At 40.7% G+C, this 12,137-nt stretch overlaps 1 long non-coding RNA gene across 1 annotated transcript in view; it reads right to left on the bottom strand.

Moving 5' to 3' along the window:
• LOC122564380 overlaps positions 1-12,137 on the bottom strand; it is a 212,439-nt gene that overhangs the window by 74,539 nt on the left and 125,763 nt on the right. The window contains exon 3 of the long non-coding RNA XR_006315899.1: positions 7,499-7,579. This is a non-coding gene — a long non-coding RNA (uncharacterized LOC122564380). The remainder of the gene's footprint in view (positions 1-7,498; positions 7,580-12,137) is intronic.

The following is a 12,137-nucleotide window of genomic DNA, read 5'->3' as shown; positions in this document are numbered from 1 at the left end:
TAGCCTGCACGTTCCTGGACATTATGGGCAATTTAGCATGGCCAATCCACCTAACCGGCACATCTTTGGACAGTGGGAGGAAACCAGAACACCCAGAGGAAACCTGTGCAGACATGGGGAGAACAAACATGGGAAGAAGGTGAGACTTCGAAAGAGAAAAATATATACATTTGCAGATGGACACCAACATGGAATTCCACACTATTAAATGGATCCAATGCAAATATTGAAGTACAAAGAGCATGACACAGATCTTTTCCTTCTTAGTAGGCTTATGCATCTCTTCCATCTAATATTAATATCATATATTGACTGTTTACTGCCTCTTTACTGTTAAGACCAGATCCCAGGAGTGGTTCCCCAATTCATTACAGTTCCAGACAGGAGACTCCAAACCGTTAGCCTCCCGGTTGAAGGGGGATGAACTGGCTCCCCTTCTTTATCAATGTACCATTTCATTTAGTCACAATGAACTTAATTTAAAAAGGATTGCTTCTCTAGTTAGTATCTTTCTCCCTGACCCAAATGAATTTAAACATTCCAAACGATGCAAATTTAGCCAGGGCTTTAGTTAATAAAGAATGAGTTTCTTATTTACTAAATGTGAGAAGAATTAATAATGCAACACACATGCTCAGATTAGATATCAGGTGAGTCCAAAAAGATAAAAACTATAAAAGCAGGTATATGGATCAGTTTCTGAATTGTTCACAAAGAGCAGATGGTTGAAGATTTGGCTATTGCAGTGGAGATTACCTATAGTACTGACACTGGTAGATGAACAGTTGGTTTCACAATCCATAATTTTGTGGATTGAATGGCATTCTATAGTGCTTATGTTTTTTGACTTCGATTGAAATTCAGCATTCAAGTCTAAGAGAGTCATTTTGCTGTTCTGTTTCATTTTTAACTGGAATGACTGGCACTCAGAATGACTAGGGATAGTTCTGTAACTGTGATTTTCACAGCACATTAATACTCAAATGCACAAGAATGTTCAGCCCCACTTGCACATGTACCATTCAGCAGAGATAAAACTCCCTTTTTAACTACATGCTTGTGCATTCTTGAAAAGGAAAAGCATGAAATGGATCTTTAGAGGGTCATCAGCTCCTCATTATCTTTGTAGTCACAAGAGATCATAGTTCAGCCTATTTGAAGTTTATTTGATACTTTTTGGCATTACATCCTATTGCTCTTTTATGGAACTTTCTTCTTCCACGTGCAGTTATTTTCTCACAGTGACAGTCCTCTTTTTAAAAAAATACACCATTGTGGAACTAAGGGCTAAAAGTAATATTTTGAGGATCCAACCTGTCATCATAACACAATATGTGCTCAGTCTTTATTCAACAATGCCATCAGCTGTACATCTTTCACAACCTAATCAGCCCAATATCAGCACACACTTAAGATTGTCTGTTAAACTTGTAGAGGAAATCACGGAATTACAAAATTGTTACAGTGTGCAAGGAGGCCTTTTGACCCATCATGCCTGCACTGGCTCAACACATGGGCATCACCATACCATCGCACATGATTGTTTAACCAATTAATCAACCAATGCCCTCGTGAAAGCCTCAATTGAATTTTACTCCACCTCATTTCCAGGCAGTGCAATAATGTAAAAGGAAACATCCTTAACTAAATTTTAAAAATGCTTTGTCATAAAATATCATGTCAACAGTTGTTTTCTAGAATTTTGTTTAAACACTATGTGCTGCTGTTCATGCCAGAGAACATTCTTGCATCCAAGACCATTTTGCACAACTCTAGGAAATAAGGCAAACTGACCTTTTAAAGACCCTGTGTCATTAGTTCTTCAGATCCCAGAACACCTTATGGGAGCCTTATGTTTCACATTTTCCCTTTACCTCTCAGAATGGAGAGGGAGATCTACTGAAGGGAAAAATCAAAGCCATGACTCCCTTCTGCAAACTTACAACCACATTATAGCAAGGTTGATCATTTCAGACTGATTTCAGATGAACAGGTCACTGCCTAACAATATCATCAGTGTTGCAATGCATTGTCTATTGGAAGCCAATGGAAGCTCAGTTCTATTTGCTGCCTGAGAAAAGGGCCATGAAGGGAGGAAAACATGTGAGTTTCAAACCTATTCTTCTCCTTGAATTCCACGTGGATCGGAAGACCACTTCCAAGGAAACCTTGGGGCTTCCCCAGCATCTGGTTGGCATGGACGGTTTGGACCGAAGAAGCTGTACATCTCTATGACTCTGTGACTCTCTGCACCTTGATGAATGCACCAGGCCTCCCTAATTATCTTGGCGATCCATTCTCCCTATGATTCCTGGGTGCTGATCTCACAGGCTGTAGGCTCCAACAAAAAGGTACTTGATCTTGTCTGCTGATCGAGTGTAGTGATTACAAAAAGCCATCCAGGAACTTTGTTTAACTTTAAATGAGGCCCACCCTTCCTATCCAAATAAAAACTAAAGGAACACCCAATCTTCACAATATGGCAACTGAAACCAGGAAAAGCAAGGAATCATAGGGAACGTATATCTGTAGGGGTACACACAACAACCGTGAGAACATTGTCTTCGGTAATTGTTTTGAGTTTTTCAAACAAAACTACATAAAATTGAAATATTCATTTGTGTAGCATCTTTTCCCCTCATTGCGCTATGCAGATTTACATTGATTTCCTTTAAGGACCAATAATGTGCTGGCTTTACCTGAAGGCTGCATCTCACAACATCGAGTCTAACAATTTCAGAGCATGAACACCTATTTCCATGTCCATTACCTACCTCCATGACCACTGGTCCTGTCACAATATGGGCTGCTTTTGGCACAGCCAACTCATATTCATCAAACCTTTTCACTCAGTTATCAGCTATTTAGCTTCTCTTCTTTCCTGGCTTACTATCAACAATCCCTTTGCATGCCTTCCATTTTTTATCTCTCAGTCTGATTCCATCTCTCCATTCACTTGTCCCCCACCCTCAGTCATCAGTATAAATAGCACCTTTTCCTAGCTGCTTCTAGCTATGAAGAAATGTCACTTGAAGTATTAACTCAACAGATGTTTCAAGACTTAAGCGTTTCTCCAGCAATTTCTGTTTCTGTTTATTTCAGATCTTCAACATCCACAATTCTCTGTTTTATTTTAGTCTGCTGACTGTTATCTGTGCACCTACATGGTGCTGTTTGATGATATCAGTGATGCCAGTCATTAGTGGCAGCATTAACAAATAAAGTTCTTCCTCCAGTTGCTGTTTTCGGAGGCCAAAGAGATTCTTGGGAACTGGAGTCAGTATCTGCAATCAACCATTATCTGATCTCATCTGGGGCTCTAGTCAACTTTCTGACCCTGTGGAATTTTCTAGCCAAACACTTTATTTCATGTGGTACTTTCATCCACCTCCCATTGATTACAAATGCAGCAAAACCTCTTGCAATAGACACTTCTAGACTTGCCTCAGTGAAAGGAATTATCACTTCACATCGTCCATATTAAAAATTGAATTCAGCAACCAAGGGGCCAACAAGGAACATAAAGTGGAGCAATAGGTTTTGTGCATACAGTAGTAGCACCTTACCTCTCAAGGAGGCCTTGATTCAAGTCCCACCTACTCCAGAGGTGTGTAATTACATCACAGGGTAGTTTCATTGGAGAGGGGGAAAGGTATCCAAAATTGGGAAAAAGTTTGAAAACCTGCCTGGGCCTCAACTGCTGACTCCTCTTACCTTATTGTTCCTGTTGGTCAGGAGACAGTGCAGGACTCCCAGTGTGCTGAGGTTGGAGCTAAAATAAAGAGACGTTTTCCATTGTTCTGAGGTGCTGGGAAGGAATGAGTTAAAGCAGTATGATTGGACTTGAAATGAGCAGTGATGAAGCAGGAAGAATGTGGAGTTCAGGGGAACAGTAAAAGTAGAGCTTAATGAGAACAAGGGCAGCCTTTTCTGTTTAACAGGAAAGGGCCGATGTAGCAACAGGAGGCGGAAGTTCTGCTCAATTCCACCCTTGTCGAAGTGGATAATGTTGAGAGTGGGTGGCTGGAATCGCAGTACTGTAGCCAGTGTACTTTTTCCAAGGTTATAGCAGTACATCAGGCTCTGTTTCCTATTTGTAAGGTTTCAGCTCACAGTAGCTGCAGGAAGGAGGAGTGCATTCCTGTATGGTTGCACCACAGTCTATCGGTGACAGCAATACGCTTACAATCTACTGCAGTTACATCCTGGGATGGCTCCAGGAGATTAGAACAAGCTAAGCAAATTCAAAATAAGCATTAAGAAAGGAGGCTTTGTGGCATAGCATTGAGCAATCGCCTCTGGATGACAAATTTAAGTTACTGAATCTTTTCATGGATCCTCTCCACCCACCTTCCTGAAAAATAAAGTTTGTGTTCTCTTGTGTGTATCTTTTGATTACCTACATGTAAACAAGATATCGTGCAGCTGCCTCATCCAGACCAGCAAAGCAAGTACTCCTCCACAACAGTGTTGCATCTACCAGTCCAGCCTTTCAGTTGATATTACTGGCAACATATCAACGGTAAAAAGCAAGAAATTTTTCACACAAATGTCAGAGTATATGGGTTTATCTAACACTGCCACACCAAGCCACAAGACCTTTATGCTGAACAGCATTTATCATCTTTAAATTACAGAGGGAACACTTTGTATAATTAACCCAATCTGTACACCTAAATTATATCCAATTAGCTAAATACATTAATAGGTAAAAGTATAATTATATCCTCCAAGTTCTGTTCAATTTACAATTTCAGTTATAATGCCAAGGTATTCTAATTAACCTGATTTACATATGGAAAGTACAGGTAATTAGCACAATCCATCAATCTAGCCTCCAAGTATAACCTGTTACATAATTCAGTTTCCCTTATCCGATGTACATATTCAAATTCTGACATCTCCTCAACTTAATTTGCATATGTAAATTGATGTAAATAGATTTATTTCTTCAAAAGGTTCTATCTTGAGAGTCAGCCATTGCTCAGTCGGTTGCACTCTTTCCAATTGAGTCGCAAGGTTTTGAATTAATTCCCATTCAGTTCAAAACTTGAATACCATGGACTAAAATCAAACCTGACACTCAAATACTGCAGCCAGACATATTACCTTTTGGATGGAATGCAACACTAAGGCCCTCTCGCTATTCACATGAACGTAAAAGTTTAATAGGGCAGCAACTGACCACTTTCTATTCAGGTCATAACTGGGCAATTCTCCACGTAATTGGGTGTTGTAGCTGCATAGGTGTAGCTACTTCTGGAACATGTCTTCAGAACCATTGTCAGAATGTTGCAGTATCCAGTTTCTTCAGCCATTTCTTGACATCTTGTGGTGTGAATCAAATTGGTTGAAGGTTGGTAACTGTGATGTGACACTAAGATAGATCAGCACTTCTGGCTGAAGATTGCTGCAAATGTTTGCATTGATGTGCCAGGCTCCCATCATTGGGGATGGAGAACAGTTGTGGAGACTCCATCCCCTGATTGTTATTGAATAGTTCAGCATCATTCATGACTTGGGGTGAGAGGACCACAGATGCTTGAATCCATTAGTTGTAGTTTTGCTTAGCTCTAACTATGACATGTTGCTGCTGCTGTTGGCAGGTTGACACCTCACTTTTAGGTGTGCCTGATGCTACTTCTGGCATGTATTCCTGTGTTTCTCAATAAACTAGGGTTGATCTCCCAGTTTGGTGGTGATGGTAGAGTAGGGAATATTCTGGGTCATGAGATTACAGGTTGTACTGACTGTAATGAGGTCGGACAGTTAGACTTCATAGAATATGAATTCCCTGATTGGGGTTGTTAACATGGTACAATTAGGGACAAATATAAACTGGAGTGTCAGAGGTTCTGTTCACTCTGAGAGCTGGCTCTGAGGAAGCCAAACCAGAGTCAAGAATTATGCACATGTACGTAAAAGGTGACTTGGAGATAGGATACTCGTCTCTGTGGAGTTATTTCACAGGTTATGGTCAAAAACAATCCTGCTGCTGATACCCCACAATGCCTCAAAAAGGCCCAGTTTCGAGTTGCTAGATCTGTTTGAAATATGTTCTATTTGGCAAGTTATAAGCACATTAAATATGCAAGTTGATCCACATGGCATTACACTTGGGAATCAAGTCCAGGTTTCATGTTTAGTTGAAACGTGCTAAGTATTAATGAATTACAGGTGTAATTCAGCCCCATTTCAAAGTTTGTATCCTTGTTGTTACAAAACGCTTATTACTTGCAATTAAACAGCAACACTCATAACAGTTTGGGAAATAAATTACAGTTGGTTAGAGTTGGCTTGAGCCCTCTTCTGGTGCAACAAGAGGCCCAAGTTCAAGTCCCACCTGCTCCAGAGGTGTGTAATAACATCTCTGAAGTGATTAATTAGAAAAATAGATGAAATATTTCTAAAAGAAAAGAGGCAAAACTGGAGAGGTTTAAACTGCAGCACTGCAGTTCCTTTCCAGAACTGGTCAGAGCAAAATTGATAGAACTGTAGCCAAAATAGGTCAACAGGAAGTTGTTTTTGTAGACAGGATGTATATAAATGGGAAGCACTCCGTTATAAACAGGAAGTACTCAGATATAAACAGGAAATATACAGACATAAAATATATTAATATCCTATGTCCACACATAATTTCTAGCTGGAAACCCTCACTCTCAAACATCAATTAAAATTGTCAGTGTGTCCCATAGCATATGAAAACAAGGGTTCTACAACTTGCCTACAGGCATTCTTACAACGTCTCAAAAAAACAAGCTGGATATCAGACAATAGTATGTCAGCAATTTTCCAGTGAGTATACAAGATAGAGCACGAGATCATTTCAGGCAAGTGACTGGCCGATTACCCTCTGGTTAATTCTAACACCATGGGCTTCAATCCATGTTTTAGCCATGGTGAGATTTTTTGGGGGGTTGTCCCATAGCAAGGTCACGGTTTGGCAATCCTTAAATGATCAAAGATACTACTCAGAAAAGGAGTAGAATTGCGAACAATTATTACTGTCTGCCAGTTTGGTCTCTGCTATGTAAATGTGGTTACAATACCTGACCAACAACAATCATTAGATATATGACTAAAGTATCTTTATTTCAGTGAAGGATTCTGAGGCAGCATAGAAGTGCCCTCAATCAAAATGTGTCAGCAATTCTCACAATGGAATCTGAGGGAAGTTGGGCAAAAATGTTTTCTTCAAGTAGGAGAGAATTCAGGGAAGGAAAATGGTGCAGGGTTGGTCATCAATGGCAGACTGGAGAAAATCAGGCATGTAGTAGGGGCTAGAATAGTAGGGAGCACAGGCACATGCCTCAGGAATTGGAGAGTTGGAGAAGATTAAAAAGACAGGAAGGGGTAAGTCAGGAACAGATTTGAAATGGAAGATGAAAATGAATTCATGTCTGTAGAGAATGGGAAATGCTCCCTCCACCCTTATATTCTGTTCATGTAGATTGTAATAGTCAGATGAGACTCAATTTTTTACATCAGTACTTACAGTTAAACTGGGAGATTCTGTACTGTACTTTGCTGCTTCTCTAGAGTTGGTTTCATGCTGGAGCAATTTAGAGAGGGCAAGCTGCAAATAAGAACAACAGCTATATTGTCACAGAGGCTTTGATGTCAAAAAATAGTCCAAGCTGCTTCACAGAGAACAGGCCAGATTCACCGTGGTATCTATTTGGTTTCACCATGCACAGCTCTTTGCAAACTCACGACATGCTAACTGGCATCTGGCCACTGTGTTATACACAGCACCTGAAGCCTGTGTTTATACAACATGCTTGAATGATCATGAGGAAAAATAAGTGACCTGCCTAGAGCCAGCAACTGAAGCAAGGCTGCATCACTCAGTCCAGATAATGACAGTGAGCCTTCCTCTCCAAAGATGCCATGAAGATGTTGCAACGATAATCACACAAGTGCAATTCATTTACAAAAAGGAAATAAAAGCAATTTAGTTCAGATGAAAAGGCACCATTCTGCAAATGTTGGCACCAGTTGGTTATTTAGACTGAGATGGCACAATGCCATGAGATCATAACCATGAATAAACTGTTCTGGCCTGCAGCAGACTGATTTTTTTTGATTAACTCACAGATTCCATCAATCTTTTTCCTCCACTATCAACCAAATGACAAATGGTCAATTGATTATAGACTAGAATGTTAAATTGTCAGCTGAAATATAATTTTGCTACACAACCAGGTAATCGTATCATATATAGTGCCTTAAAATTAACTTATCAGTCTGTGATTTTAAATAGTCTTCATCCAAAAGGTGTATGACTATTAATGACAGAAATATGTGAATAATGCTGGACACTGCAATTGAAAAACTTCCATCTTTGATTTAATTATGCAGCCTCTCTTCAAAAGACTAACATGGTTATCCTTGAAAAGGATTGACCTAATTGACTTTTCTCTTTGACAGTCTGGATTGTGGATTAGTGGAAAGACTGACCTTTCATGGTGATGGCACGGCATGCCTTTAATCCCACTGATGACCCAATTTCAATCATTTGGGTTGCTGCTACACACTGCAATTTAGCTGAAGTTAGAACTGAACTGACACTTTCTGAGCAAACAGGAAGCCTGCCTCTGAATTACTCCTAGATGAAGATTGGGGATATCAACACTGTTGATCTTATTGAAGATTTTAACTGGTCTGTTTGGAAAATTGAGGCAAACATAGACAAAAAAAGGCCCCAAATCTACAACTGAGAAAATACCAATACATATGTCTGAAAGCAGAGATTTGTCCTGAAATCTTGTGCCAAATTTAGGATAAAAGATCAAGAATATTCCGATGGCAATTACAGGCCATAGCCTATTGGATTATGATGGACAGTGAACAGTGGACTGAGAATGTGCAGTTTTGCAACATGTGCTCTAGACATACAGGAATTAATGTAATGGAATTTGTACACTATATTAAAACCAAGATCGCAACCTGAAATCCCCACAGGTCCACAACAGGGTCTTATTTTCAGATGCCAATGCCATCAGATTGAGCAAAGCTTAAAACCCAAAGTTATACACTGCATAGGGGAGGCAGGAAGGAATATGCACAGATGAGAAGCTCAAATGAGACAGCGTAACCTGGTTTAATGAATTACAGGAGAATTGACACAATGGGCAAAGGGTTGAACAGTGAGCTTCCATAATGAAAGTTGATACAGTTCACAAGTTGACAGTTGTAGGTAATTTCAGACACTGGCTTCTTCCCATCTCTAGAATTTGAGCCACATTGGCCAGGGCCCTTGTGATACAAATCAACAAATTACAAACAGTCTATACAAAGCAATCCTATAGAAATCTCTCTATTGTTTGTCTGGAGTATGGATGTGTTCACTGGGCAGAGAAACACTGTGTGTAAGGGGAAAGATTTCAACTTCTGCTATCCACTGCAAATGCGTAAATATGCTTGTTGCCTATATCAATAGGAAACAGTGAAAATCATTCCTTTGCCCTCAAGCCCCTCAGTGAATAAGGACTCTAAGCTGATGATCAAGGTTAGTACTTAGAGAGCGCTGTGCTGTCAGGGGATTTTCAGAAGAGATGCTAGACTGGGACCTTAACTGCCCTCTCAACTGGAAGTGAAAGATCTCATGCCACTATTTTGAAGATGAAAAGGAGAGGTCAGCCAGTATATTGACTCCTAGTTATCCCTCATCCACCATCACCAAAACAAATCACTTTCATAGCCACACCTCCCTATGCAGTGACTGGCCCTGACTCCAACTGACATTACATTAACTGCAATAGATTTTCTATCATTATGTCTCGGGTCCATGAGGATAACAAGTATCTCCAAGACAGACAAAGTTCCTCAGATGGCTATCAGCTCTCATCAAACTTCAACACCAATGTGCAGCAACAGCCCAAATGATTGAGATTGGGTCATCAGTGGGAGGAAAGGCATTTTGTGCCATCACCATAAAAAGTCTTCCCAGTAATCCACAATCCAAACTGTCAAGGAGAAAAGTCAGGCAGATCAATCCTTTTAAGTTAGTCTTTGGAAAGGAGACTACATAATTAAATCAAAGATGGAGTTTTTCCTGAGATCTGCACTCAGTGCCATGCACAGACACAATGAGTCACAGAGATGTAGAGCACGGAACAGACCTTCAGTCCAACTCGCCCATGCCCACCAGATAACCTAAATTAATCTATTCCCATCTGCCAGCACTTGGCCTATATCCCTGTAAACCCTTCCTATTAATATACCTATTCAGATGCCTTTAAAAATTATGTAATTGTACTAGCCTCCACCACTTCCTCTGGCAGATTATTCCATACATGCACCACCCTCTGTGTGAAAAAGTTGCCAGTTAGATCCATTTTAAATTATTTCACTCACACCTTAAAACTATACCCTCTAGTTTTGGACTCAAAGCCTGGGGAAAAGACCTTGTCTATTTATCCTATCCATGCCCCTCATGATTTTATAAACTTCTGTAAGGTCACCCCTCAGCCTTTGACACCCCAGGGAAAATAGCCCCAGCCTAATCCACCTCTCCCTACAGCTCAAACCCTTCAACCCTGGCAACATCCTTATAAATATTTTCTGAATCCTTTCAAGTTTCACAACATCCTTCTATCGGAGGAAAACCAGAATTGAATGCAGTATTCCAAAAGTGGCCTAACCAATGTCCTGTACAGCTGCAACATGACCTCCCAACTCCTATACTCCATGTTCTGACCAATAAACCAAACACCTTCTTCACTATCCTATCTACCTGTGACTCCACTTTCAAGGAACCATGAACCTGCACTCCAAGGTCTCTTTGTTCAGCAACACTCCCTAGGACCTTACCATTAAGTGTATAAGTCCTGCTAAGATTTGCTTTCCCAAAATGCAGCACCTCGCATTTATCTGAATTAAACTCCATCTGCCACTTCTCAGCCCATTGGCCCATCTCTTCGTTGTCCACTACACCTCCAATTTTGGTGTCATCTGCAAACTTACTAACTGTACCTCTTATGCTCGCATTCAAATCATTTATGTAAATGACAAAAAGTAGAGGACCCAGCACCGATCCTTGTGGCACTCCACTGGTCACAGGCCTCCAGTCTGAAAAGCAACACTCCACCACCACCACCACCACCCTCTCCTTCCTACCTTCAAGCCAGTTCTGTACTCAAATGGCTAGTTCTCTCTGTATTCCATGTGATCTAACATTGCTAACCAGTCTACCATGTGAAATCTTGTTGAATGCCTTACTAAAGTCCATATAGATCACGTCCACTGCTCTGCCTTAAGTTACTGAGACATGATTTCCCACGCACAAAGTCATATCGACTTTCCCTAATCAGTCCTTGCCTTTCCAAATACATGTAAATCCTAAACCTCAGAATCCCCTCCAACATTGGCCCACCACTGATGTCAGAATCACCCCTGTGCAGTCCACTGGCTTTTCCTTACCACCTTTCTTAAATAGTGGTACCACATTAGCCAATCTCCAATCTTCCATCACCTCACCTGTGGCTGTCGATATGAATATCTCAGCAGGTGCCCCAGAAATCACTTCCTTAGCTTCCCACAGTGTTCTAGGGTACACCTGATCAAGTCATTATAGGTTCCCCACCACCACCACCCCCCTCTCTCTCTCTCTCTCACTGTCTCAATATCAGCATCATCTTATCCTTATACAATGCTATCTTGGTCCCCAGTTCCTTCTCCTTCTTAGCTCATCAAGAAAACTTAACAAGAACCTTTTTCTCTTCCTTGCAGGTTTTAATGACACAAGTGATGAATGTTGATATGCCTCTGGATATCTTTCTGCCTGGCACTTCTCTCTGACCTAATCCCTATATCTAACTCCACCTCTCATTCACTATACCCTCTGACCTTGCACAATGAATGAATTGTGCTCAGCAAAGGACTCAGTTTTATCCTGTTACACTTCCCCCTCAATGAATTTCAGGGACAACACAATATTGGACTCTTCTTCATCCAAGGCCCTAAAGGAGCCTTCCACATCCATCAAAGTTTTACCTGCACATCCACTAATATCATTTATTGTATCCATTGCTTCCGATGCGGTCTCCTCTACATTGGAGAGACTGGACACCTCCTAGCAGAGCGCTTTAGGGAACATCTCCGGGACAACTGCACCAATCAACCACACCGCC

Source organism: Chiloscyllium plagiosum, chromosome 29 (genome assembly GCF_004010195.1).
Source record: "Chiloscyllium plagiosum isolate BGI_BamShark_2017 chromosome 29, ASM401019v2, whole genome shotgun sequence".
In the NCBI taxonomy this organism is placed as follows: domain Eukaryota; kingdom Metazoa; phylum Chordata; class Chondrichthyes; order Orectolobiformes; family Hemiscylliidae; genus Chiloscyllium; species Chiloscyllium plagiosum.
The sequence above is the reverse complement of the archived record's forward strand: the minus strand, read 5'-3'. Positions and strand labels throughout refer to the sequence as shown.